This window comes from Cyrtonyx montezumae, unplaced genomic scaffold, assembly GCF_038088225.1.
Source record: "Cyrtonyx montezumae isolate F1298 unplaced genomic scaffold, pur_monq_1.0 scaffold_10, whole genome shotgun sequence".
NCBI lineage: Eukaryota > Metazoa > Chordata > Aves > Galliformes > Odontophoridae > Cyrtonyx > Cyrtonyx montezumae.
In genome coordinates, this window is record NW_027071826.1 from 42,446,949 (window position 1) to 42,460,995 (window position 14,047).

Consider the following 14,047-nt stretch of genomic DNA (forward strand, 5'->3'; position numbering starts at 1 on the left):
TGCTGAAAGCTTTTTTAAATAGAAGAAGCCCATAGAAAGCCACCAGCTTGCATGTCAAACAAGCTAACTTTAACTTGAAATGCTACTTGAGCAAAAATAGATGCTGCACTGTTCTGCAGAGTGAATATATTAATGGAAGAGGAAAATTCATACTGTAACAGCAGGGAAAGCATTGAGCTCTGAAAGCTGGAGCTTGCCAACTGACCCTCAGTATCCACCCTCAAAAATTTGGGCTAAAGGTTGTTCCGTTCTGACTTTAATACCCTCTGTCAGGGACAGAGGGTATTAGGATCTAGACCCTGGACTCAATAAATCCTCATCAGTTGCCTATCTTTTGCAAAATCATAGAATTGCAGAGGTTCAAAATGACCAATGAGATCACCACATCTAACCCCCAGCCCACCCCCATCGTGCCCACTGACCACATCCTTCAGTGCCACGTCTCCATGGTTCTTGAACACCTCCAGAGACAACACCCTCCCACCTCCCTGGGCAGTCTGTTCCAATGCATAACCACTCTTCCAAAGAAGCAATTTTTCCTAATATCCAACCTGAACGTCCCCTGGAGCAACCTCAGGCCATTACCTCTTACCCTATCACTGGTTACATGGGAAAAGAGGCCAAAGATGCTCTTTCCTGTCCCACCTCAGGTAAGACCCACACGCCCAACCAGAGCTGGCTGGCTGAACCTGGGCTCTTTGTGCCCTAGGACATGCGGTGAGAACATCTTGGGACATCCAGCATCCATAAGGTAGATACCTATTTACAGCCCGCAGAAGGGTGAAGTTCTGCTGGCCTGTCACAAGTCATGCTCTATTTACCTTTCATATCACACAGTACTTGAAGAAAAGCAACCAGAGAGCACTCAGCATATCCCATAATGCCGGAAGGAATGCCGACGTGCCGGCGCTGCCAGGCCCAATGGGCACAGGCTTGTGCCAGGCTTGAGCTCACCAGAGCAGATCCCCAGTGCTGTGACCTGTCTGCTCCCTGCCCGCAGCCACCGGCACACAGCACTCCTGGAAGCTCTCTGAAGCTGCATTTGCAGTGACACGTTGCTTCTGAAGGAAAACCACAACATGCTTGTTTCAAAGCAACCAGCTGACGAGGAACAACAACAAGGAGAAGGAAAAAAACCAACACCTGGCACCACTCCCCCCGCTTCTCTCACGAGAAGCTTATAGTAATTGCAAAGCATGAGAATCTGAGCAAACGCTCTACTTGGGCAACTGGGGCCATCCCTGTGAAAATATGTGCATCTAGGGGCTGTGAGCATTGTGCAACCAGCACGGTGCTGAGCCAGATAAGGCAGAGACCTCTCACTGGGCTCCACAGAGACACTCTTGTAACTCCACAAAGCTGACTCTGGCTGAGACAAGTTGCTTTAATTTTCTCTCCCTCCCTCCAGCCTTCACAGGGGAAATAATACCAGCCTACTGCTTATGCAGTTTGAAGCCACCAGACAGTATTTGCAGAGCTGAATCAGAAACCAAAGAAGGCTCTGGTAGAGCATGGGAGGGAATACGACTTCTCTGCGCTGGGAGCTTTCCTCCCTTGTTGCCACCCTAAAGGCTTTAAAACCTTAAGTATGTTCTTTGTGCAACAAGGTTAGCCCTGCTCTGGACACAATGTGCAACTTCAATGCATTACATTATTTCCCACGCCTAGGGCTTGATACAGCCTTCTGAGCATTGCCTGCCTGGATTTAGATACAGCACATGCTATTGGGGAACTACACAAGAGAAATTAGTTAGGAAGGTCACACCGCTGGGAAACAGATCCCGGTTTCTCCCATGAGCTTTCCATTGCTAGCACACGTGCCTGTTGGCTGGGAGAACCAAGGGAAGTCATTGCCCAGAGACCTGCAAACCCTCTGCCACAGACAGGGCAGAGTGTGCCGCCGGTGGTGAAAAAATAACAAGCAGAGAGCATTGCTCTGAAGGAGTACATCCTGGAGCAGAGAGAGGCTGCAGCTGCAGCTAGCACAGAAATGCTCCCAGGATGGAACCCAGGGTTTGCCCTCAGCAATGACTGCACAGCGTCTCGCTGCAGGCAACCTGAGCTCTGTGCAGCAGGCTACTAACTCCAGGCTGAAAGCTCTCCTTCTGCAAACCAAAACCCGGTGGCAATGTCTCTTCGGGCCGTCGCTGTTATTTCCCCCAGGTGGCAAAACCAAGAAGCAGTTACTGGAGATGAGCAGGGAAAAGGGGCAGGCACATGCCGCTCAGCATCACAGATGATGCACCTGCTGACCCGAAGGATGGGCAGGCAGCAGGCAGAGAGCCCACGTGCAGGGAAGTGTGGATGGAGTAGCAAATGCTGGATGCTGTGCCAGATGCCTCTTGGCCAGAACGCTCCTCAAACACGGCCACTATTTATTGTACCAAAGTTCAAGAGGAGAGGGACAGCAGTAAAAGCACTGGAGCCAAACATACACTGTGGGTCTGAACTATGAGGCTCTGATGCACCTTCCTTCCTGAACTGTAGCCTCCTGAAGGTTTTCACACATCCTCCCTCTCAGCTACATAACCACCTCTGCCCCCTAGAAGCCTGGGCTGTAGAGAGTAAGAGTTTGTCCTGTGCACATGTAGCTGGGTAGGAGAGCAGGGAGAGGTCAGGTGCCTTGCAAAACGAGAAGATAACATATAACAGAACGCGAGGTACTCTTCACTTTTCTCTGCAGCATGCAACGTGTGCTTCCAAGCTGGGGTCAGCCAGGAATCTTTCCCCTAACAAATTTTCCTGTGATTGCAAAGGCACTGGCAATCCCTTTGACATTTCTAGCTCTCTTACTGGGCTCATTATGACTGTGACATTTGGTTTTTTACTGCACAGGTTACATTCACTGTAGAGAAATGCTTTTCTATCCATATCAGTTGCCAAGTCCGAGAAGCACTCCCATGCAGACTCCTCAACAATACGTTTTAACTGCCTGACAGCAGTTCTCATTTTTACTGTATGGCTCTTGCAGGCTCTTCAGAAGTCACCCAGGGCTCCCCACACGCTGACTGAGAACCACAGTCGAAGGGTTTGAAGCAACCATGATGCACCCAGCAGGCTTCCCAACGCTCTCTGGAATGGAACGTTGACTTCTGGGTGCCTGAACTTGTAGGAATTAGTGTTTCAGTCATCGGAAAGGTGGGGTACAAAACAATGGTTTTCATAGAGGTTGTAGGATTTGATGCTAAGCAGACAGGCGTGAGACAGGGTAAGGAGCCTGGCACAGCACCCTGCCCTGCTGTGCACACACAGCAGGCTCCAGGCCAGCTGCAAGTACAGGGACTCAGGCTGAGCTCTGCAGGCTCTCGCTGCAGACAGGTTCTCACTCCCAAAACACCCGGTGCATCACGTTTCAGCCACTGGCTAATTCCTCCTTGGGAGAAGGCATGATGGAACAAGTGCTTCCAATCAAAGAGGAAACTCAGTCAGTCAAGAAAATCCTCCCCAGGCGACCAGGCTTTATTCCTCCCAGTTGGCTCAGCCTCATTTCTCATTTCTTTTATGAACAGCTCTCAGTCACCCCCAGCTGCTCCCAGCAGACTATGTGGAAAACAGAAACTGGCTCCATCTCCCTCACAGCCCCATCACCATCAGAGCACCTAACAGTTCTCCAGTGTTAGGAGGCGTTGGTTTCACTCACTAAACCCTGGAGCACCCGCATCTGTGTTTAACTGCACCCTCTGGTTGCTGTCTGAATGATGTCCTTCCAGCTCCTGGCCAGCAAGGAACTGGTTGGCTCAGGTTGGATATCAGGAAAAACCTCTTCTTGGGATGGGTGTTGAGACACTGGCACAGGCTGCCCAGGGAGGTGGTAAAGTCACTGTCCCCAGAGGTGCTCCGTGGAGATGTGGCACTGAGGAACATGGTCAGTGGGGAAGGGCTGGGGGTCGGACTTGGTGATCTTAGTGATCTTTCCAACCTTAATTATTCTATGAAATGAAATGTAGCTTCTCAAGCAAAAAGGAGGGATAGCTTTACCACCAGATAAGACAACCCACAGCTGAGGCAAGGACAGACTACGTTCCGCAGCCGCACTCTCTCTTTGTGCTACTGCAACCAGCCTGATGCAGCCAGTCAGTATGGGATTCACCTCACCTACAAGAGAGACACCTACATGAGAGCCCATCATCTGGAGTCTCTTTGCAATCAATGAGAAGAGACAGGTGCAATCTGTCTGGCTGGTTTCAGATATCCGCATTAGGATGAGATGAAAGCACTCATCTCCCCTGCTGCATGCATATGGAGGGGAAGGGGAAGCAGTGATGTTAGGCGTCAACATCTAAAGGGGTGAACTGCACCCTGGTGTTTCTCACCATGCACTTTGCTAGTGTACTTTTCAGAGAGGGATCATCTCACATTTCACGCTGCACCCAACATGAAAGCACTCCCAGTCTCCAGGGCCCAAAGGTAATACCACACTTCAGATGGTAGAAGAGAGGCCCATGCTCTGAAATATCTACCGCAGAGAGAACTGTGCAATATTTTCCCTGGAACAATATTCCAAATGGATCCAAGCCATTTTGGGGGCTGCTAACCTGGTGAGGAGGAGGCAGGTCCCAACCCGTCTCTGCATTAAGCAAAAAAGGAGTGGAAATATTCCCAGGGGCCGAGTGAGAGTGAGCACAGTGAGAACCGCCAGGCCCTGCAGGTTTGGTTTTAATGCTGTGGTAGGCAAAGAGGGATGCAAGCACACAGCAGGGCTGGGGGATGGCCACAGAAACATGCAATCTGTATGCACCAGGGACAGACTTGAGATTTTCAGACCCATCTCGAAGACTCTCTCTTTTTCATGACTTCTGAGATATATGATCCTCTGGGGCTGGCAGCACTGGAGCTCGATATAGACGAACGCAAAATAATGAGTCTGGGGGCAGGAAGCCAAAGCAGAGAGCACACATTAAATGGAGCTGTCATGCTGCTAGACTGGGCAGGGAAGAGATGGAGGAGGTATCGTAAGACGTGCGATGCCATCAGCCCTAGTGCTACAGAAAATAAGAAAATTAAGCTCAAACAGGGACTGAAGGCAGAATAACTTTCCTGACAGCAGGATGAATGAGGAATAAGTTGCTACAAAAAAGCCTTCAAATCAAATAGACAAAAAAGCATAGAAGGAACTACGTGACATTTACCTACTGAAGGGTTCAAAAGACAAAAAGAAGTTTGAATTAGCTCACTGAAAGGATGAATTTCTGGTGGCAGAGCTTTTTCTTCTGCATCCATCCCAGTGTACGATCACTGCTGGGTTTTCAGGCTCCCCCTCATTATTCTCCTTGTGTCTGAATCCCGACAGAATCGCAGCGCCAGCCAAGCTGAGAAGGAGCAACCAGTGGTTGTCCAGCTCCACACACACCAGCTGCCAGTCACTGCCCATGTCCACAGCAGGAGTTGTGGGACAGGATCTGTTGTTTGGGTTATTTTTTTCTTCCTTCTTTTCCCTCTCCTCAGGGATATAAACTGAAGGCACATTAAGCTGCAAATTGAATAAACCTGTTCTAGGAGTAGACTTCAAAATAAAGAAGTAAACCTGAAGCGTCTTATGAGATGCTGTCCTGACTGCCAGCCCCTGCTCACTGCAGTCAACATCATTTTTCAACTGACTTCAGCACAATTTGAACAAGACCTTGTAACCCTGTTGCAATGCAATCACAAGCCCTGCCAAAAAGCACGCTCTGAAAAACCCCAACCCTCTGCTACACATTCAGCTTTTCCTCTCTTCACAAGGAGCACACTCTTCAGACAATGCTGTTTTGAGGCCCCTGAACAGGATTACAGAAACAACCCCAAACTTCTTTATTTAAAATTGTACATCTTCCCTCCTAAATCTAGTGCTGGATTTTCTTTGTCTTCTTATAAGCATCTTACAACTGCCTCGTTTTCTCTTCAAAATGTAGGGATTGCAGGTAGAGAATTTGCATGAATGTGCTGGTAGCTGCAATTCCTGGTCAGCTGTCCTGGACCTTCACTAGTCCCCAACCAGGGAACAGAGGGTACAGACAATCCCACAGTCTTTAGACCCTGCAGATCTCACTCACAGAACCACTATTCATTGCTGAAACCAACAATACATAGTACCTACAAAGCACAAGATGAACCAACTGGTTTCCACCTGGAACTACAATGCAGGAGACCGGGACCTGGAGGGTTTCCTGACAGCAGCAGCAATGTATATATTTAAAGCGCTGGCTCGTGTTGCACACCGCAGAACCACTGAGCCAGCTTTCCAAAATCCCACCTCCATGCCTGCCCTCTGCCAACAGGGAGCTCTCTGCACTGCTGGCTCTGCAGGCAGGGAACAGGCTGCACACATCTTCTCAGCAGCACCTGGAATACAGAGCTGTCTCTGTCCCTTTCCTCATCTCCACAGGTGGGAGCTGTTCTTCATTTGCTATCTGCAAGCACACCAGAAGGCTCAACCTTTATGTATGTGTTCAGCAGCATAAGCTTAAAAAAAAAGACAGTCTGACCCGTGACGTGCTATAATACTCCACCTTTACTTCTGACTCCATTCCATCTCAAGAGCCAGCCACCACTGATGTGATGCAGAGGGCTACAGCCCCAATGCAGAGCCAAAGGAACAAGAAGATAAACATGAACTCCAGGAATTACACTTCTACATAGGCATCTTCCCTCTGCAGCCTCCCGTTACTCACCTCCCATTCTGAACAGCTTTATCATCCGCTTTTCTATGGTTTCTCTGAATTACCCCAGAGGTGACCGTATTTCAGTGGCAAATTAAACTGTCACAGTGCATTCCTCTCTGCAGCCGTGTTTTTGTTTTTATTTTTAAATATGTGAGCCCCAGCTGCCGGAGAATTGTTTTGGATAGATTAGATTAGGTGCCTGGGAAACAATTTGAAAAACAGTAAAGATTTTTGCTTCTTGAAGAAATCTACCTGCTCCCCCATGGGAAGTTTTTTTATCCAAGAATACTTAGGCAATTAACTGAACTTCCAGATTGACTTTCTTTCTGTGAGAAGTGCCTCTGAGCAGCTGACAAAAAGAGAGATGGCTCATATCGGAATTACTTGCTACGAGCACATAGCAAGATTCAAAAGCTCGGTTGCCTGTTGTTTTTTTTTTTAATCAAGCCCTCCTCCCTCCCATCCAGAGGGCTACATCATTTCTTGTCAATTGCTTGAGCTTTCTTATTATTTTTCCAATCTGCAATAGACCAAGATGCTCCATTTTACTACAGGGTACCAATTCATTCCTTAAGATATGATGCAAACACAAAGGATTTGCACAGAAAGGACATTCACACCTGTTTGAAGACCACACAACCCACTGCTCGGCTGGTGAGAGCCTGCACAATGCCCTGTGACCATCAGCCACAGAGGTCCATAGCTTCCTTGGTCCTGTGGGAAAGCAGCAGCAGAAGCATTTCTCCAGACCTATGCCTTATTCTCTCAAGCTCTTCTGTGGACACGTTCAGGATTGTCACATGGGTGTTTCTTTCAAGCATGGGTCTTTCGGGAATCACAGAACATCCTCAGTTGGAAGGGACTCACTAGGATGATAGAATTGTTTGAATTGAAAGAGACCCTTAAAGGACACCTGGTCCAACTCCCCTGCAACGATCAGGGACACCTACACTAGATCAGGAGCTCAGAGCCCCTCCTGGCTGACCTAATCATCAGTTCCAACTCCTGGCTCCTCACAGGACCACCCTCAGAGGCTCAAGTACCAGCTCCATCCATCAGCAGCAGGAGAAGGCAGAAAGCAGAGCAGGGACTTGTGTGTACTTCCTTGTCTGTCAGCAGCCACACTGGCTGCCAGATGGAGGTCACAGTACACAGCAGTACAGTGATCCCTCCCCCTGTCTAGCCCCCCCAGGCAGCTATTCCGCATCAAGGCAGCTATGATATCATACACGGATGCAAGGAGAGACAACAGGAAAGTCAGTTACAGAATTAGCACATGCAGTAGCTGGACTCTGTCCCATTAACCTTGAAGCAACAGTGATGCTTCATCTACTTATCATCCTGAAAAGGTTGCCTTATCAAGCCCTCTCCTTCTACAAGATGAACTCTGGTACTTCATGTAATAGTGTAGCAGAAGTGCTAAGTCACAGCTTAAACCAGTGATTAAGCACCAGGTGGGAAGGCAAGGCCAACCCAGGGGAGCTCAGGTGTGTGCAATGTACCTGAGTGACTAGAAGGGGAGGAGCCAGGATCCACCCCTTCCCAGATCTCATTTAAGGGCTGGCAGTGGAGGCAAGGGGATCTTGCTGGAGGTTCCTGTGTACCTGAAGCCTTCTGAAGGTAAGCAGCTTCCTTCCTTTATTTCTGTGGCTGTTGCATTTGAGCGAGTCCTCATGTACTTTCTATTGTGTTACATGTATTAAGTGCCCTGACCTCTCATACTTGCTGAAGCAAAGCTAGATGAAGGAATGAGGGGCAGATACTACTGTCACTGCAGAAACACAGAACTAGAGTTATGCTGAGCAGCTGCTGCAGCAGCTACCTGGGTAGCAAAAAGGACAAGTGACTGAACAGATCACTTGCAGGCTAATTTCATGTATTCAAGCCTTTTTTACACACATTCCTTTTCTTCTTGGAGCAGACTGTGAACAGAGCTGGACACAAACCACAGAATTGTTAAAGATAATGCAAAGTATCGGAGCAGCCTCAGCACTGGAGCAAGCTCTGGCTGCTTATGTGATGGCAGCCTGCTACACCAACAGACCGCTGATGAACTGAGCTTGCTTCTTAACAAGCCTCCAAACAAGACCTCTACTTGCTTTGGGTAAAAGCACTTGCAAATGAGATGACTTTCCTTCAGAGACCATTCACCAGGGCCTGCTTTTCTCAAGGAAGATATTGGCTCTGGTTCAGGACAGCCCACACCTGCCTCACACTGCAGCAGCCTTAGCAATGCCTTCTCTCACAGATCTTTTCTTTCACTCCTTGCTTCTCTTCCTGCAGAACGGGAGCAGAGCACAACCCCCTGGTGTGTGCTGGTTTCTCCCATTTCACTCTTGCTCTCTGGCTTTTTACATCTTACAGCCACAAAAAGGACATCCTCCTCTTCTTTTCCCTGGTCCAGCTCCTCCCTATGTCTGCTGATCTTCAAGGATGCTAAATAATCAGATGATGTACAGGAGTCTTCCCGGAGAACTGTAGATGCAGCAATGTCTCTTATTTGCATTTGTCACATTACTGCTCCCACACGTGTCTAAATTCAGCTCCATCAGCTCTTGAATTTAACTTCAGGGTGAGCAGCTTGATTTATAATGGCTTTAGCAATGCAAAAAGAAAACCCTATGAACAGTTGTGCCCAGAGCTATGTATTGTATTACCAGAGCACCCTCATCCAGCACACCCTCCCCTTTTAGTAACTGCACTGCATCAATCCACCCAGCAGGAGGGTCAGCATTGCTCCCAACAAAGAAGAGGTCTTGTGAGCCGAAGCAACCAGCCTGGTCTACAATGGAGTCAGGACTCCTGGGTCCACTGAATTTACCCACTAAGTCATCTGTCAGCATCAGACCCAGAGAGATGGATGAGCTGTTCGAAGAGCCCACTTCACCCTCAGATGGATGCATAGGTGGGTTGTGCATTAATGCAGGTATACCTCAGCCAGCATGGAGAAACCAGGGCATTTTGCTATGCATGCAGCAAGCTGCAACACTGTATTCTGGCAGCAAGAAGTTACCTGAAGTTTTGTTTTTACTGAACTAGTCACTGAGTATTGCTGGTTCTGCATCGAGGTGAGACCAACAAGCGGGTGGCAACACAAAGGATCATCTTGAGGTATTTTCCTTTGGTTATCTATAATTATAAACCAAATATTACCAGCTTTGCTTTCTCTCCACAGTAAATAATTAACTGCAAAAGCATACTGCTCTCAGCCTCATGCTCCCTTATCAATCTGGCTTCAGGATTACATGCTTCCAGGACTGCTCACTATAGCAGTGCACTCAAAGTATTTCACGTGACAGAGGAACAGTGTAACTTCATTCACTTCAGCAGAGACCTTCCCAGTACTAGAGGGTGTCATCATGTAACTTCTGTGCTTACAGCAGAAAAGTAAGCATATGTCACTTAGAAGATGATGCATCACTTGCATGATGATACAAAAACAGGTCTGCGATTTGATCCTCATCGTTCTCTCAGAATACAGAGAGATTGGATTATTGCTCAAAATTACTTAAAGGCACAGGGAGAGCACATGCAAGAATAAGTGCTGGAAGAACACTCCAGAACTGCAGGAACACCCTTATCACAATAGCCAGAATGATGGAGAGAGGCAGAGCAGCACTGCCACTGAGCAAACATCTTCATAAAGTCACTGGGTTTAGTTCAGCTGGTGGGAAAGCATTTGATAGAAATCTCCAGTAAGGTGGAGAAAAAGGTGAAAAGGTCTAATTTAGACCAAAAAAGCTCAAAAAGACAGCCTGAAAAATAAGGCAGAAGAAAGAATGAAAGGAAAAACCACAACATACTGAGGGAGAATACTATAGGGAGAGAGAAAAAGAAGGGAAAAGGTGAAACAGATACTGAAAACAGCTCAGGAAAAGTGAAACCATGAAAAGTGGAATGAAAACTAGGAATATGAGAGAGAAATGGGACAGCACAGAGCAGCTGACCAGCACTTAGCAAATAGTCATTTGTTTAATCTCATAGTATTTGTCAAATAATTTACTTGATTAATACTCCTTTGTGGCCTTCAATGAGCCATAAAGCTGATCAAATACCATTTCATATGGCTAAAAGCATCAAATACATTCAAATCTTACCAATATTAAACTAATTACATATTTACCTGCTGGCTCTATGTTTACACTTCAAAAAATGTTAAATACAAAGCTGGTAATAAATTACAATTAGGTATGAGTGCTCAAGGCACAACTATGCTGCTCTTCTGGGCTGCCCAAAGTAGAATGGCACAGTGCACCTTGGAAGATGGCAGGTGAGCTGAGGTCTGGGTTAGCATTCCTACCCCTCCATCACCAATCTCCTCCCAAAGGAACTCTACATGAGGCAGCTTTTGCCTCTATTTTTGTTTTATTTCCTCGCATTCAACTTCAGAAGGTTCTTTTCATTCAAAAGCATGAGGTTTTGTGTCCCAGTGACAAATGCTGGGGGCAGCCCAGCCTGGATGAGCGGAAAGGCAGGAAGGTGTCTGTGATGTTGGGCTGTTGTCTCAGGAGTTAGTTGTTTGTGAGCTGCACTTCACATCCCCCAAAAGGTCAGGGAAGTTTGGAAGATGGCGATGTGGCAAACAGTGCTCTCCAAGGGAATGCTTCCTGAGTGCCAGCAGCCTGCTTCACTGCTCCTTGGGAGAGCCAAGAAAAGAAATCAAGCCATGACTGTCAGCTTGCTTCTCCCTCTCTGGTCCCACAACACTGTAAGAGTCACCTCGAGATCATTTGTGCACTGAACCTCCTTCAGAGCTTCGTGGCATCCCCTTTCAAGAGAAGAGCTTCGTGGCATCCCCTTTCAAGAGACTCACAGAGCCCCCCTCAGGCCTTCAATCTTGTTTCAATATCATGGCGTGAGTGTGACCTCAAATGGAGGTCATCATTGCTAATTATCAGTGCAAGCAGAGAAGGTATGGCTGTACTGATGTACAAAGGGAGATCTGGAGGGCACACTGACAGCACCCACCCAGCACAGCCCCAGCAGTGACAGCTGCCTGCCTGCAGGCCCACCAGAAAGCTGAGCTGGGAATTCCCTCAGCTCTGGCCACCCGTTTGCATGCTGTTAATCAGAGCAGGACAGCACTGAAGGAGTGGGCTGCTGCTCCTGGGCACAAGAAGATGGGATGTACAGCTTTGTGGCCACAGCACTGTTACAAGCACTGAGAAAACCGTGCAAGCCTTCATTCTCTAGCTGCAAAACCAGAACGCTTCAGAGCTCTGCAAGGATAAATGCATCAGCAATTCAGACCAAAGCAGTGCCTGTGTCCCTCATCCCCGATGGCTTGAGGATGGCAGGAGGAAGAGTGGCCTCACCACGGGTCCCATGCTGGTGCAGGCAGAGAGGGTGCGCACATCCCACCCTGCTCTCTCGCATGGGTGCCCGAGGCACGCAGTTCTGCGCGTGCATGGATCAGGCTCTGCAGAGTAGCGCAGCTAGCGGGAGCTTATGCCTATCGGGCACCTCCAGGGCCGCCCAGCCGGGAATAACTGCACGGAGCAACGGAGACAACTTCAGGTACGGCACAGAGCGGCTCTTCCCCGCGTTCCAGCCTCTATCCGCCCTTCTCCAGGCGCTCCGCGGTTTGCAGCCCTTCCCGATTCCTCACCGGCTCTTTTGTCTACGGCCGACCGAAGCCCATCCCGGGCGGATGCGGGCGGGCCGAGCCTCCCTCCCGTCCCGCAGCGCCTCCTTCCCACCGGGCTGCCCGCGGGCTCCTCCCCGCACGGGTGCAGCCGCGCCGCAGCGTCCCTCGGAGGACGGGAAGCGAAGGGAGGCGCCGGCGGCCCCGCAGCCCCGCGCTCCGCCACCTGCGGGCCGCCCCCCGCCCGGGCACCGCCCGCAGCGCGCCGCGAAGGCGGGGACGGGCACCCCGGGTTGGAGGGGGGGGGGTACCGCGGGGCGGAGGGAGGCGGCGGCGGAGCCGCGCAGGTGCCCCCGCTCCCCGCACGGCGCGGCCACGGGCCGGGCCCACCCGCAGCGTCGCGGCGCGAACAGGTGGGCGTGCGGCTGCGGCCCCCGTGTGCCTCCCCACCTTCCCCCCCTCCCCATGCCCCGTCCCGTCCACCCGGTCACTCACCCGAGCGGGATGCGCGTCCTGCGGAGGGCGGCGGAAGTTTGCCGTGGAATAGCGCTGTGTTGTGTTCGGTTTTGGTTCGGGCTATTTTTTTTTTCAAGCCCCCCCCCCCCCCCTCTTCTCCTCTCCGGGGGAAAATAAAAACAAACTCAACCACCGAATCGAGCGATTTTGCCCCCACCCCTCCGCCGCCGGGGGCTTCCCGCCGCGCTCAGCCGTGCGTCGGGCCGGCGGCGAGGTGAAGTTTCCACCGCGGTGGCGGAGGCTCCCCCGGCGTGCCGCGCCCGCCCCGCATTGGCACCGGGCGCCGGGGCGCTCCGTGCCGCCGCCGCCCGGACAATGTGCGTGTGGGGGGGGGGGGGGGCGGAGGGGGAGCGCAGCGGAGCGGGAGCGCGCCCCGCCGGCGGCCGCGGCACACGCCCAGGCTGCCGGCCCCGCCCCGCCGCCACTCACGGCCGCCCGCCGGCCCTGATAGGCGGCCCCCGCCGCCACCGCCCTCCGGGTGGGCTGCGCCGCCTGTCAATCATCCGGCGCGGCCCGCCCACCCGCGGCCTGCCTGTGGGGCGGTGGCGCTGCGGCCGGCCGGCCTGTGGCGCTTGGGGCCTGTCGCCCACGCGCCGCCTGAGGGGGCTCTGGGGACAGCCCCGCGGGTGGGGCCCTCTTTCCTCCTCAGGGTTCCCCTGTGCCTTCTCTCCTCCAGTCCGATCGATCTCAGCTCCCTCAGCCGCTCCCCGTCAGACTTGTGCTCCAGAGTCGTCGCGGCTTCGTTGTCCTTCTCTGGACGTGCTCTGTGTCCTCAACGTCTTGCTTGCAGTGAGGGGCCCAAAACTGAGCGCAGCACTCAAGGTGCGGCCCCACCACAGCACGTCACCTCGTGCTCCTGCTGGCTGCACTCATGCTCGTACGTGCCCGAGCTTTGAGGCAGGACTGCAGAATATGGCTCCAGATAAGCTCTGCACTCCTGGTACTGCAGAAATGCTGTTTGCTCTGATGCAATTCATAACCACATCACCACGACTGATTGTTTCCATTAGAAAAGTATCCGGTAATCTGAAAATGGATCTAGAAGCCATTGTTCTAGATACTGCCATTGACACGCAGTAAAAAGAAAGCTCATGCCCTGCAGAGCTCAGAGCTGGAACAGATTAAGCAAGCTGTGAGGACACCTGCTGAGGAGCCGTGCAGGTTTTTTCAGGTCTCACAGGCTGTTGCACCAGCACAAGTGAACCTGCCGGAGCACTTTCTATAAGCCAGAACGCAAACAGAAGGTCCGAACAAAGAGGGCGAAGCTTCGGCTTACCTTGAGAATGTTTGCTGGCTTCTAACAAGT

At 50.9% G+C, this 14,047-nt stretch overlaps 1 protein-coding gene across 1 annotated transcript in view; it reads right to left on the reverse strand.

Moving 5' to 3' along the window:
- Positions 1 to 13,043, reverse strand: part of HRAS (HRas proto-oncogene, GTPase) — a 33,508-nt gene extending 20,465 nt beyond the window's left edge. The window contains exon 1 of the mRNA XM_065755113.1: positions 12,721 to 13,043. The gene's annotated coding sequence lies outside the window, so the exon portion shown is untranslated. The remainder of the gene's footprint in view (positions 1 to 12,720) is intronic.
- Between the last annotated feature and the right edge of the window lie 1,004 nt (positions 13,044 to 14,047).